Consider the following 13,647-nt stretch of genomic DNA (forward strand, 5'->3'; position numbering starts at 1 on the left):
GTGAATTAGTCTGATGAACTGTGGAGAGGTGGGGTGGTGGGAGGCCTGTTCACATGGTGCAGCATGTAACTGTTTGGGCCAGTTTTTCAAATGGGGGTCTGGGTAGGACAAGAAATGGTTGGCATCTTTGGTATTGTGCTCCTACCATGTGCCCCTAGAACACCCCACATGGACACAATTCACACTGTATCGCCAATGTCTAGTGACTTGTTCTATTTCAGCCATCACACCACATGCTAAGCTCCGTAAGAGGGGCAACCAGTTCTGTCTTGCTGATGACTCTCCTCCACTAAACAAAATGCTTGGCACTTAGGCACTTAGAATGTATCTGTTGAATGCTGGGAAAGTGCATCAGGTCATGAATGGCCCACCCTATGTGTTTATAAAGGTCACATAGAGATGCAAAAGATGAACCCCTGTGGGAGTCCTCTGTTAGCTTCAGATTTCCCTGGTCAGAGCTGATGATCCAGGTGAATTAGAGCAGCCAGGGAGGGCTTCCTGAAGGAGAAGTAAATGAAGCTGACAGGGGTGCCCCTGGGCTTGTGTAGGGGTGAGTGAGTAGGTTGCAGCTGGGAAGAGCAGCCTTGTGCCTCTGTGGAGGCAGAAGGAGCATGAATGGCTGAAACCAGAGGCTCACTGGGCATAGAAAAGAAAGAGGCCCTGGAAATCAGACATGGATCTAGGAGAAAGAGGCCTTTTCTGACTCCCCTTCTTTTCTGAGGAGGGCCATGAAGCAAAAGAGGGTACAGAGGCCAGGTGTGGTGGTGCATGCCTGTAATCCCAGCAACTCGGGAGACTGAGGCAGGAGAATCCCAAGTTTGAGGCCAGCCTCAACAACCTAGTGAGGCCTGAAGCAATTTAGCAAGACCTGGTCTCAAAAAGAAATAAAAAAAAAAATATCAAGGGTTGGGATGTGGCTCAGTAGTAAAGCATTATGGGGTTAAATCCCTGGTACCAGGAAAAAAAAAGAGGGTAAGGAGAACCTAAATGGAACCAAGGGCAGTGGCTGCCTTGTTCTTTTCATGCCACGGCCCCAGGGAGTCCTAGGTCCCTGCCACATGCCTTTCCAGAATTGCACAAACACAAGTGTAAGCAGAGGTCTGAGAACTCTGAAGAGCACCACTTAGGATAAGAAGGGTGAGGAGGGCCACCTGGAAGAAGTGACATGAACAGGCCTGGAGGTTGAGCATGGCTGGCACTTGGTGGGGGGTGGGGGGACATTCTGTGGCAGAAACCCCATAAGCAAAAACACTGATCAGGGAACAGGTATGGCATGGGGACAGGGACACAGCTAGCTGGGTGGCCTAGGGTCTGTTAGAGAAGAGGCTGGATGGCAGCTGTCTTTGAAGCCCCAGGGCTGTGGAACCGGGTTGGCATGGAGCCACTCTCCTGTCCTCCATGCTTCCCATGCTCTTCCTTCTGGCTTCTCCACGCCACTGGTGGCCGCCATCTAGGGATGTAACCGAGTCAAGAGCCTCTCTTGCGTCTTCCACTCTCATCACACCCTTCACGCAATGTCCTCTTTCCTGTAGATGCCATCTACTGTGGGGGACCTGACAACAAAACACAAGAGCTGGGCTCAGCCTTCATGGCGGCTCAGGGGAGATACGCACGGGAGCAGCACATCCACAAGAAAAGGCCTGCACCTGACCTTGAGTCCAACAGGACTTTGGATTGAAACCAGGATGGCCTCGGCCTCTGTCGGGCTGACACTGAGGCTCCAGGCACTGCCCGACCTCTCTGGTTTGCCATACTCATTCTGTGACCCTCTGTCTGTTACCAAATGTCACTTCCCTCTGGGTCACTTAACTTCAAATGCCTGAGAAAGAAACTCATTGTTTAAGTCAGACCCCAAATCAAGCCTGCCCACAGGGACCACCCCTGATGCAATTGTCGATGACCAGAAGGAAGGCCGTGGGGTTTACCCAGGGCCCAGTAGGAGGTAGAGTCTAGCAGGCAGGGATTCTGAAAATTTTTACATATGTCTAGGTTTTCTTTTAATTTAATGTACTGTTTCAGTGTCCCTTTAATTTATTTTATTTTGCTGTTTCTGGTTTTTGAAAGACACAAGCTTCGTAATTATAGCCACTGTCTATTGGAAATAAACATTTATTCTAAATTGTTGTTCTGATATAGCAGAAGAAAATGTACTACCTGAATTATCATGAAACATTTTCTTCTTTTAAATTTTTTTCCCACTTTGAAAATCCTTGGGGATTACTTACTGGCATAATTTTTCTGTTCTGTCCCAAATGGTTTGGAAATATTTATTGCTTCTCAGAGGACAAACCATGAAGTATTGCTTCAATCTGATGGCAAAGAGAAAAAAAATGTCTGTAGTTTTGATCAGAAGCTCTTTAGGAAAAAAAAATAATGCTTGCAGTGATTAGCCCATTGTTTAAAATTTGTTAACATTTGTAAACAAAAGGTGAATTCAAATTTGGAAACCAAAGTCAGCCAAGCCCTCCCTGCTACCAGCCACCTGTGCTTTTCAAGAATAGCTCCATACAACTTCCCAGGTTTGAATAATCTGCAGAAGCCCCTCAATCACAACCAATAATCCAACATGTTTTCAACAACCCCAGAGCTTCCTGTATGTTATGCCTTCCCTCCCTTACAAATGTTTTGAAAATTTGCCAGCTTTTCAGAGATGCATGAATAGTGTCATACAAAGAATTGACAGTACTGAGATCACTTTGGAGTTCTTTCATATCCTGACAAACCTCAACACCATTAAATCCCCAAGATGTGCATGACAATGTGTGTACAAAGCTCTTGGCTCATCCTCCGTAAACGTTGTAGCAACACTATTAAATCTTCCACTTGTGTAAGCAGCTCCAGTGTAGACAGAGCCATGCATTTTATTAAAATCGGCTTCCATAATAATTGGATGTAACAGCCTCCCAATGATCTTATCCATACCGTGGCACCCATGAATGCCGGCTTAATTAAGACGGCCTCAGATATTTTCTGCAGGGACCTTGCACAGGTTGAGAGCTAGGCATCATTACACCAGCAGTTGTCTCATTGTATCTCATGAGTAATCTGTGGAAACAATGCCCATCTTTATCACGCCATTAATAATTCTAAATGCTTGCTATATGCAGGTGTTACACTAAGTGCTTTAACTTACATACTCATTGAATCCTCTCAACCAACTGTAAGGCAGAATCCCTGATTTATCCCCATTTTTCAGATAAGGAAACTAGCAATGATAGGTTGAGTCACTTGCCCAAGATTCACAGCAAGTCTGCACAATGTGTAGAAACCAGCTTAAATGAGTTGTAAATTTTCTTTGTTCCTCTTTGACTTCCTACTAGACTACTCGCCTTTGTTCACAAATTAGAGTCCCAATGCCCACGATAGACAGTGTTCCCAGAATTAAAATCTTTTCAACTGCAAATACATCCTACTTTTCTCATGAGTCTTAATTCATCAGATAATAGCTTAAAAAGAATGTCACCAGAAAGTGTATGATTACAAAACTACACCAATTATAAATACATTAAATACATATACATATTTTTTTGTATTCTGAAAATTTCCAGGAATTTTTCCAAGTTATGATTGCTCTTTCTTTCCTAAATTGTTCTAACAGAACAACTAGTGTGGCTGACAGAATTGTATATCCTTTATAATGAAAAATCCAATTACTAAGATTTAAAAATTGTATTTCTATTAGCCCCGGACCCTTTGTACTTTAAAAGTAGCTTGAGGGTGATAAGGGCCATTGCTTCCTTTCAAAATTCATGTGCAGAATCTTGTTTTGAAACGTGTGACCTTTTTTTTTTTGGACCAGGGATTGAACCCAAGAGCACTTTACCACTGAGCCACATCCCTAGCCCTTTTTTTTTTTTTTTAATATTTTATTAAGAGACAGGGTCTCACTGAGTTGTTTAGGGCCTTGCTAAGTTACTGAGGCTGGCTTTGAACTCGTGATCCTCATCCTCTTGCCTCAGCCTCCCCAGCTGCTGGGATAACAGGCGTGGGCCACCGTGCCCCTACCCTCATACTGACCCTGATTTATTCTTCACGATGAATTACTTGATTACTCCTCACTACTACTCCTGGCATCATTATTTGATGGTAAACTCTTGGAAATCTTTGTGAAAAATAGAAACCCAAACTTTTGTTTTGACATCAGTTTTTTGATTCCTGTGACTTAAGCATTTATTTAGAATTGCTCAGTGATTGTGTTCCATTTACAAGAAGAGAATGCCAATGACAGATTCTCTAACACTTCCTGTTAAGATGCCTTCCATGTTTTCTCAGTTATTTTCTAACCAGATTAATGTCCCAAAGCAGGGCTCTTTCAGCCTCATGACACACTCCTGCTAATGGCCTAGAAACAATGGATTTCAGGTTTTCCCACTGGCTAGAGTTTTTAAGAGGAATTTGCTTTATTGTTATTTAACACTCTTTCATCCTGATCTTCTTAATTCTTTTTCTTTTATTAATCCTTTGATGGTTGTCCTAGGCATTTTATCAATCATATTTCACTTTCCAAACTCTAAAATTAATCACTATATTTGCAGAAAAAAAATATCTTTCAGAAAAAATATTTGATACCAATGGGCTTTATATTCAACCCTCCCACTCTGCCCCAACTTATGTACTATTGTTATTCCATATTTAGTTCTTTGTGGTTTGAGTCTCATATATTATACAAGAATGTTATGGATTTGTGCAGTTGATATTGATTTAGATTAATTCATTCCCCATTCATCCTTCCATCTCAGACTTCTCTTCTGCAACAGTTTTCCTTCTGCCTGAAATTTCTTTAGTGAGGTTTGGTTGGTAGAAATGTTCATTTTGATTTGTCTGAGAATGTCTTTATTTCACTCTTATTCTTGAAAGACAGTTTTTGCTAAAAATACAATTTTAACTTGTGAATTATTTTTTCTCAGTGCTTTGAAGATATATCCCACTCCTTACTGGCACCCACAGTCGAGAGTCAGTCCTCAGTCAAATGTCGTCGCTTTCTAATAATTTGTCTTTTCTCTCTGCTACTTTTTTTTTCGGGGTAGGGTGGGGGTGGCAGTTAACCAGGGATTGAACTCAAGGTCACTAGACCACTGAGCTATACCCCCAGCCCTGTTTTGTATTTTATTTAGAAACAGGGTCTCACTGTGTTGCTTAGCACCCCATTGTTGCTGAGGCTTGTTTTGAACTCTCAATCCTCCTGCCTCAGCCTCCCAAGCCACTGGGATTACAAGCATGCGCCACTGCACCTGGCTCTCTGCTACTTTTAAGATCCTTTTTCATTATGTATTCTGCAATTGTATTGTTTATGTGTAAATTTATTTATCTTGTGGGGATCCAGTGGGGTTTCCTATTCCAACGATTGACATTATCCCTCAACTCCAAAAGTTTATTAGCCATAAACTCTTCAAATAAAAACTTCTCTAGGGTTCTTCTAGAACCCAGACTAGATAAATGATCATCCTCAGGCACAGCCCTTCATATCTCTTAACCTCTCAATATATTTTACAGTTTGATCCTCTTGGTGCCATATATATATATATATTTTAGCTCTTTTGATTTCTAGTTAATAAACTCTCTCTTCTGTTATGTCTAATCTGTTAATTTCTTATAAATTGAACTTCTAATTTCAATGGCTATAATTTTTATTCCTCATTGGTACTTTTCCAAATCAACAGGGCCCTTTTTGTTCACACTGAGGCATAATTTATACACAGCACATTCTGGGCAAGTGCTCTATAACTGAGCTACATCCCAGTCTTTTATTTTATTTTTTGAGATAGGGTCTTGCTAAGTTCAGGATAGCCTCAATCTTCTGGCTCTCCTATCTCATCTTCCCGAGTAGATGGGATTACAGGTACACATCATCACATCTGGATAAAATGTACATATCTTAAGTGTATTTCCTGGTGAGTTTTCACTTATGTGTAACATGCATGTGAACAGCACCTAGATTAAAATATAGAACATTTCCAGAAGTTTAAAAAGTGTCACTGTGCTACTTTCCAGTCAATAAATCAGTAATCCCTCAGAAATAACTATTCTTCTGACTTATATCACACAGATTAATTTTGCCTGTTCTACAGTACCATATGAACGGAAATTTTACAGCATGTACTTTTTTTTTCTGTTTCTTTTTTGCTTGTTTGTTTGTTTTTTGGTGCCAGGGATTAAACCCAGAAGCACTCAACCACTGAGCCACATTCTCAGCCCTTTTCATTTTATTTAGAGACAGGGTCTTGCTAAGTTGCTGAGGCTGGCTTTGAACTTGCAATCCTTCTGCCTCAGCCTCCTGAGCCACTGAGATTACAGGTGTGCACCACTGTGCCCAGCTTCTGTCTGGGAATAATGCTTCTGATTCATCCATGTTGCTGCATTTAGAAATAATTCTCTCTCTCTCTCTCTCTCTCTCTCTCTCTCTCTCTCTCTCTCTCTCTCTCTCTCCCCTCTCTCTTCTCTCTCTCCCCACTCTCTCTCTTTTGCTAAATTCCATTGTATGAACCTAACAATTTATTCTACTGTTTATGGGAATGAAGATTACTTAAAGTTATTAGAAATTATGAGTAAATTTTTCTGTGGATATATGCATTCTTTTCTCTTGGATGGATGCATGGAAGTAGGATGGCTGAATGGGTATATGTTTACTTTTATTTAAAATTGATAAATAGTTTTCCTGAGTTGGACCACTGCATACTCCTATTTTAGATATTTTTAATTTTCTTCTAATACCCTTTAAATTTTTGAATGGAAATTACTTTATATTATTTTAATTATTTTATATTACATATCTGACAATTCTTCTTTCTCTCTCTTTACTTTCTCTCTCTCTTGGTGCTGGGGATCCAACCAAGGGCCTCTCACTTGCTGGGCAAGCATTTCCACCATTGAGCTACTACATTGAGCTACTAATTCTACCCTGCCCTACTAATTCTCTATTATATGTGGTCTTTTCTCAAGTCTGATTCTGTAACTTGCAGTTTCTGCTTTGTTTTTTGGGGGTGCTTTGTAATTTTTTATTGTGAGTTTATCTTTCTTAGAACTTCATCCATGGGAATTACATGAAGTTTTACTTTTAAATGTGTTACTCTACATTGTTATCCTGGGGGATCCTATATTTTTAGTTTGGAGTCTTCTAGAGTTTTCTAAGATTTTTGGTCCCAAATCCAAGTGAGAGTGAGACTGTGGTTAGGAACTCTTAGGAAAACGGTTTCTCATTTTTCCCTTTCTAGTTAAAGATGAGGAAGGCATATATGCCCATCATCTCCCTTTGTGGGGGTGGAATATTTTGTTCACTTAGTAAAGATGTAACATTTAGGGGGTCTCTGGTCTGACTTCCTTTGGATGAGTCCCAAATTTTGTCCTTTGTTCCTTTTTCTTGTGGCCCTTTAAAGGCAAAGCTTTTGGCTACCTGGGAATTGAGATTTGTCTCAACACAAACTCTAGCTTTAGAATTTACTTCCTTGTCTCAATTCAAGCCAAGTGTAATTTCTGGAAAACTCAAGTTTTTTTTTTTTCTTTCTTGTTTTTGTGCCATTTCTGTCATCATTTGAAGATAGGACTTTTTGTTTGTTTACTTGCAGTGCTGATGATGCACCCAGGACTTCATACATGGTAGGCAAGTGCTCTACCACTGAGCAACATTCCCAGCCCCCTAAAATTGCTATTTTGTTTGTTTGGGGGTTTGGGGAGGAGCAGGTTTTAAAGACTTGCAGAAGGTTAATAGTTAAAGTTAAGTAATAAAACATGTGGGGATTCATTATGTCATCCTCTCTACAAAGAATGCTTAAATTTCAACATAAGAAAAAGTTTTGACTGGGCATGGTGGTGCACACCTGTAATCCCAGAAATTCCAGAGGCTGAGACAGGAGGTTCACAAGTTCAAGGCCAGCCTCAGTCATTTATCGAGACCCTTAATAATTTAGCAAATTCCTGTCTCAGAATAAAAAATGAAAAGGACTGGGTATGTAGTTCACTTGCAAAAGCATTTTGGGTTCAATTCCAAGTATGGGGAAATAAAAAAACCCTGAAAATGTTTGTTAAAAAATTTTTTTCATAGTGAGATATTTAGGAGTGAAACCTCACAATGGATATAATTTTACTTTAAAATACACCAGAAAGCCAGTTTGCTCACACCTGTAATCCCAGCAGCTCAGGAGGCTGAGGCAGGAGGATCCTGAGTTCAAAGCCAGCCTCAACAAAAGCGAGGCAGTAAGCAACTCAATGAGACCTTGTCTCTAAATAAAATACAAAATAAGGCTGGGGATGGTCGAGTGCCCCTGAGATCAATCCCTGGTAGCCCCCAAAAAACTAAAAACTATAAACATCAGAGAAAAAGGGATGAAGCAAAGTAGAAAATTGTTGACAACAATTCAATCTGACAGTGTATTTAAGTGTTAAATGTAGGATTTTTCTACTTTTTTGTGTTTGGAAATGTTTATAATAAAAGGTCAAAATAAAATAGAATGGAATTAGACCTTCTGTCCTGGGAAGGTCATCTGGACATGTAGTCTACCATATTATAAGAAACAAAATTGACATCACATTCAGCTGAGTGTGCCTACAAAAGAAAGCATCCGCCAACAAGCCAAATCATTCAACAACCGAATTCGAGTCAGAAATGTGTGTACTAAGCAAGGCAAAGCTATTCAGATCCAGACATGAACAAACAAATTTGTATGAGTGGGCAGTGGGGAAGAAAACAGGTGAGCAGGTTAGCAGAACACCTAGCCAGGTCAGGATAGGCCTATGGAGGTGTCTTGACATTGATCTCTGCCAAAGGGCTCCGTTCTTCCTAGGGTCATCCGGTGTCTGCTAGTTGATCGGGACATCTATGTAATGGCAAGATTTTATCCTCCCCTTTCTTAGGTCCTGTCTGTCTAGTTTTAAGTAAGAGAGATTGCCTCCCAGCTCCTGCCCAAGTATCGTCCACTCTAAATCCTCCCGCCCCCTTCTAGCCTCTTTTGCTCCTCATGGGATGTCCATTCCAGAATATCCTATTGGCTGGCCTGGATATATCCTGGATGCCTCCTGGGCCAACTACTACATAATCATCCAACATTTCACCAAATCTGGGAATTTCTTCTAGACTAAAGCTCTGATACATAAATACACTCCAAAGAAGGAGCCCTAATTTGGGAAGACAGAACAGGCTCGACACACATGTAGAAAAGAAACATTTCCCTAAATTAAATGAATCTGCAAAGATAGACTGTTAGAGAGAAAACATTTATGTTATGCAGAACCCTGAGATCTTTAATCGCCATTTAAGAATTAAGTGTTTGGCTTATCCCTGGATTTACAAAGCATCTATTGAAAAGGTCTTTTCAGAAGAATGGGATATTTGCTCCAAGTTCACACATCATATAATATAGAGATACACTGGAAACTTTTAATTTATAGTCTTTTCTACCCAAGAGTTTAGCTTATTATTGGAAGACTCCAAGTTCAAAATGTCTGAGTTTTTTTTCCCCAGCAGTCAAAGGCTCTCCATGAGCAGTCTTCTTTCAGAATGAGACCTGGGGAAGCCCACACTAAAGACCAAGCAAGAATTCCAGCTCTCCTTTCGTGGAAAACTTACAGAATATAGTTATCTCTTCTTTATGTCCCATTATAATGAAAACACATTTTTATACTGTCTCAGAACATTCATAGCCAGGAAGTATGTTTCTCAAATTTATATAGTCAATCAATGAATCCTTAGTGAGCATCTATTATATGCTAGGCCACTGTGCTGAATGTTGGAAACACAACAGTGAACTACATAGATGGTCGTCATGAAGTTGACATTCTAAATATTTGAATGCACTTTGGACAATTTTTGTCTTCTCCAAAGTTGGACTGATACATACTTCAGTGTAGTATTTTGAACAAGGCTTAAAGGGGAAATGTGTTAGACATACACAGAGAGGCACAAAGAACAAGAAGTCCTTGGATGAATGTCTTTGCTGGGGGTAGTATTGTTCAGGGCATTTTGCCCACAGAGGAGCAGAGGATGGAGGCTTGCCCATGGATGGCTTCACATGCTAAACTAAGCTATTTGAACTTATCAGAAATAGTGGCATTCCCAGTCCATGCTTATTTAGAATTTATTATATGCCAAGAGGTATATCTGATTCTAATTCTCTTGACACCTCTCCAGAGTAGGTGTTATTATTATCTCCATACTGATGCTGAAAAATTGAGTAATGGTTTATTTATGAAACTGACCTGGGTCCCACTGTTGTGTGAAAACAAATGTTAAGAGTATAGAGATGCAGAATAATCAGAAGTGTATTTTTCCTAATAAGTGTCTTTCCTAAGGGTGGAATCTGTCTTACAAATCAATGACACTAGCTGTGGCTAAGTGGTAGAGCGCTTGCCTCACACTTGTGAGGCACTGGGTTGGAACCTACATTAAAAATTAAATGGATAAATAAAGATATTGTGTCCATCTGCAGCTAAAATTTATAAAATAGTGATGGGAGATTGGGGAGAAAATTGGGGGAACTTCATATCTAATATAATTTGAATTATCGTTTTCTGCAGGAAAATTAAAATGTTTGTTAAAGAACAGGAGAAGATATTACTCTGCTGTTCTTGGGTGGAGCGCTCTGAATATGTGTGTGCATTATGTTAACTTTATAGTGTTTCTCAAGTCCTCTATTATCTGACTGTTCTAATATTATAGTGATAATTCCAACTATTTTTAAAAAGAGTATAGAGGTATATTACAGAACTCTGGTGGTTATGTATAAAATGAATTGTAGAGAGGAGAAATCACAAATGCTTATTTTAAATGTATCATGGAGAGCCCAAATTAGGCCAGTGGCAGGTAAAATAGAAAGAAAGGGCATGACTGAGAAGGGGACATCGCAGATGCCTCTTAGCTGCTGAGCCTAGGTCCTGCAGAAAGGCATGCTCCTTATCAAAAGAGAGAAGCCAGGAAGAGGCACAGAGTTGGTAGGGAAGATGTTGAGCTCAGTTTTGGGGGATGGTGAATGTCTTGGGGGTCTGTGGGATCCCCAAGAAGACATCTCACAAGCATCTAAAATTGAATGACTTGGTCTGGGGGAATATATAAACTCATAAGGAATTTGCATCAAATATTGGTGGAAGCTATAGGAGTATATGATGAGTACATAGATAGATAGATAAAGATAGGATAAACGGAATGAGGAAGGACTAAGGACAAGGATACCTTGGTGGACACCCACTTAGAAGAACAAATGGTGTCCTTGAAGGAGCAACTCCTACAGGCAGCAAAGGAAAGGAAAATAAAAGGAAGAGAGTTTCCAAAAGAAAAGGGAGTTAAAGGTACTCAATGCTGAAGACACAAAGGACAATAATGACTAAAAAAAGACTTGCATTTGAAAATAAGAAGCTTCCCATTCTCTCATCCCCCTTTATCTATCCCCCTTTTGCATTATCTTTATTTTCTATAACAACTCTGTCCAGTAGAAATATGACATGAGGGCTGGGGTTGTGGCTCAGAGGTAGAGTGCTTCCCTAGCATGTGTGAAGCCCTGGGTTCGATCCTCAGCACCACATAAAAATAAATAAATAAAATAAAGGTATTGTGTCCATCTACAACCACAAAAATATTTTAAAAAATAAATACGACACTAGACACATATGTAATTGTAAATGTTGGAGTAATACATTAAAAAACTTAAAAAGAAACCAGAAATTTTTAATATATTTTAACTTGATATATTCATTACAACATGTAATCAATATAGAAAATATTAAAAAGATATTTTACATATTTTAAACATTAAGCTTGTCCGGTGCCAATTATGGCGTGTCTTAAAAAAAATAAACTTGTGTGTTCAAATGTGGTGTATATTTACATTTATAGAACATCTCAATTTGGGCCATCCATATTTTGTATGCCTTATAAACAAATGTGTCTCCTGAAGAGCAGAGCTCTAGTAAGATAATAGCAGCTAACATATATCAATTCCTATGTGTTAGGGACTGCTGCAAGTCCTTCAGGCCAGGATTATAACTAATCTAATCTCAAAATCGGCAACAAGTTTGTTATGCTTATCATCATCTCCACAAGTACATGTGGCTCTTGCAATAATAACATCATGTAAGTTTGGAAACTTTGCAACCCATTTTTCTAATGTGATGGGGGCAGAAGTCTGGTTGCAAAGGCGTGAGTGAAAGAGAAGTTGAGAGCATTGAAGAAAGTCTAAAATGTATCCAGAAAGTGTGGTGGTGAAGAAAAAAGACAACAGACTAAGGGAAACATGAGGATAGAAAATTTTTGTATGTGAAGAAACATTAAGATAAAAGTAGGCTGAAGAGGAAAGAGGGAGTTGGAAGCTAAAAGGGATATGGCTAAGGATATTGACAGATCAAGCCCTCTGCAAGAGTGAAGGCTCTATTGGAGAAATCACCAGGCTGTGCTGGGAGCCATGATGTATACCGCAGCATTCCAGCTGGGAGGAGGACATGAGGATCATTTTCTAGTTTCCCACATGGGCAAAGGCAGTGTCAATAACTTTCACCTGGTGTTTCTTTGGAGTCAGTCATTGGCCCTGTGCACTACATGCTATCTCATTTAATAATCACAGAGCCCATATAATATTTGCCATTTTATAGATGTACAAGCTGAAGCAAGATAATTGGCTTCAGGTTTCATCACTAGAAGGGAGAGCCAGGATTTGAGCCTTGGTTATTCCAGAGATGGGAGGAGGAAGGAAAAATGTTGATGTAGGGCCAGAACCAAGACAGGTGGCTCAGGTTGTGTCAGCCTGGTTGGCATCAGGCTCCTCTGCAGAAAGTGAGGCACTGGGTTGTGGGGAGACGGGAAATCCAGGAAGCTGGGGGTGGGTTTGGATAGATCCGAAATTAAAAATAAGCAACCTGCAGATGTGTAGGACATAGGTATTCCAGTGTGTATGATCAGGCTCCAGTCTCTAGCAGAGCTCAGCAGCTTGAGTGGGAGGCGAGAAATGGACCGGTAAGATTAGATTTATCCCTGGGCTAGAGAATCAAGGCCCTGGGAGCGGGTTCAACCAGTCCCAATGGCTCCAGTCTCCTCCGCTGCACACCCCAACCCTTGGTCTACAGCCGCAGGGTACAGGCCTAGGGAATGTATATCCAACTGAATCCGCTTCCCTAGGGGACCTTGCTCCGGCAAAATTCCCTGTCATCTCCTAACATAGAAAACGAAAATCTCCTGTTCTGTTCCTCTCCTTATCCGCACATCCTCGCGCCCTTAGTGATTTGGCTTGGTCGGGTCCTTTTCCCGACGGCGCTCATCCTTTTCCAAGACTGAGGGTGAGGCAAAGAAGGAGGAAAAGAAAAAAAGGTGGTAGTGGGGGCAGGGAAACGGAAACGGAGGCGGGGGATAGCCCCAGACAGAAACCGGAGAGAAGGAGCGACCATCACCGAGAGCCAGAAAGATCCAAAGAGGCCACTAAAACCGCGGCGCTCGCCGCAGGTTCAGTAACAATTCCTTCCCAGGGCGTTTCCGGGGCGTCGCCGCGGTGCCTGACCCTGGGTTGCCCAGGACGTGAAAGACTGCAGGGTGCGGTCCTCTGGCCTCCTCTTCCTATAGCCACCCCCTCTCCATCTCCCCCAAGGGGGCCGGAACGGCGTCGGCGTGCAGGAGCTTTTCGGAGCAGTCGAGTGGAAAATAGACTTTAACCCGCTTTGTGGCTGCAGGGGCGCCCG

Source organism: Urocitellus parryii, chromosome 12 (genome assembly GCF_045843805.1).
Source record: "Urocitellus parryii isolate mUroPar1 chromosome 12, mUroPar1.hap1, whole genome shotgun sequence".
NCBI lineage: Eukaryota > Metazoa > Chordata > Mammalia > Rodentia > Sciuridae > Urocitellus > Urocitellus parryii.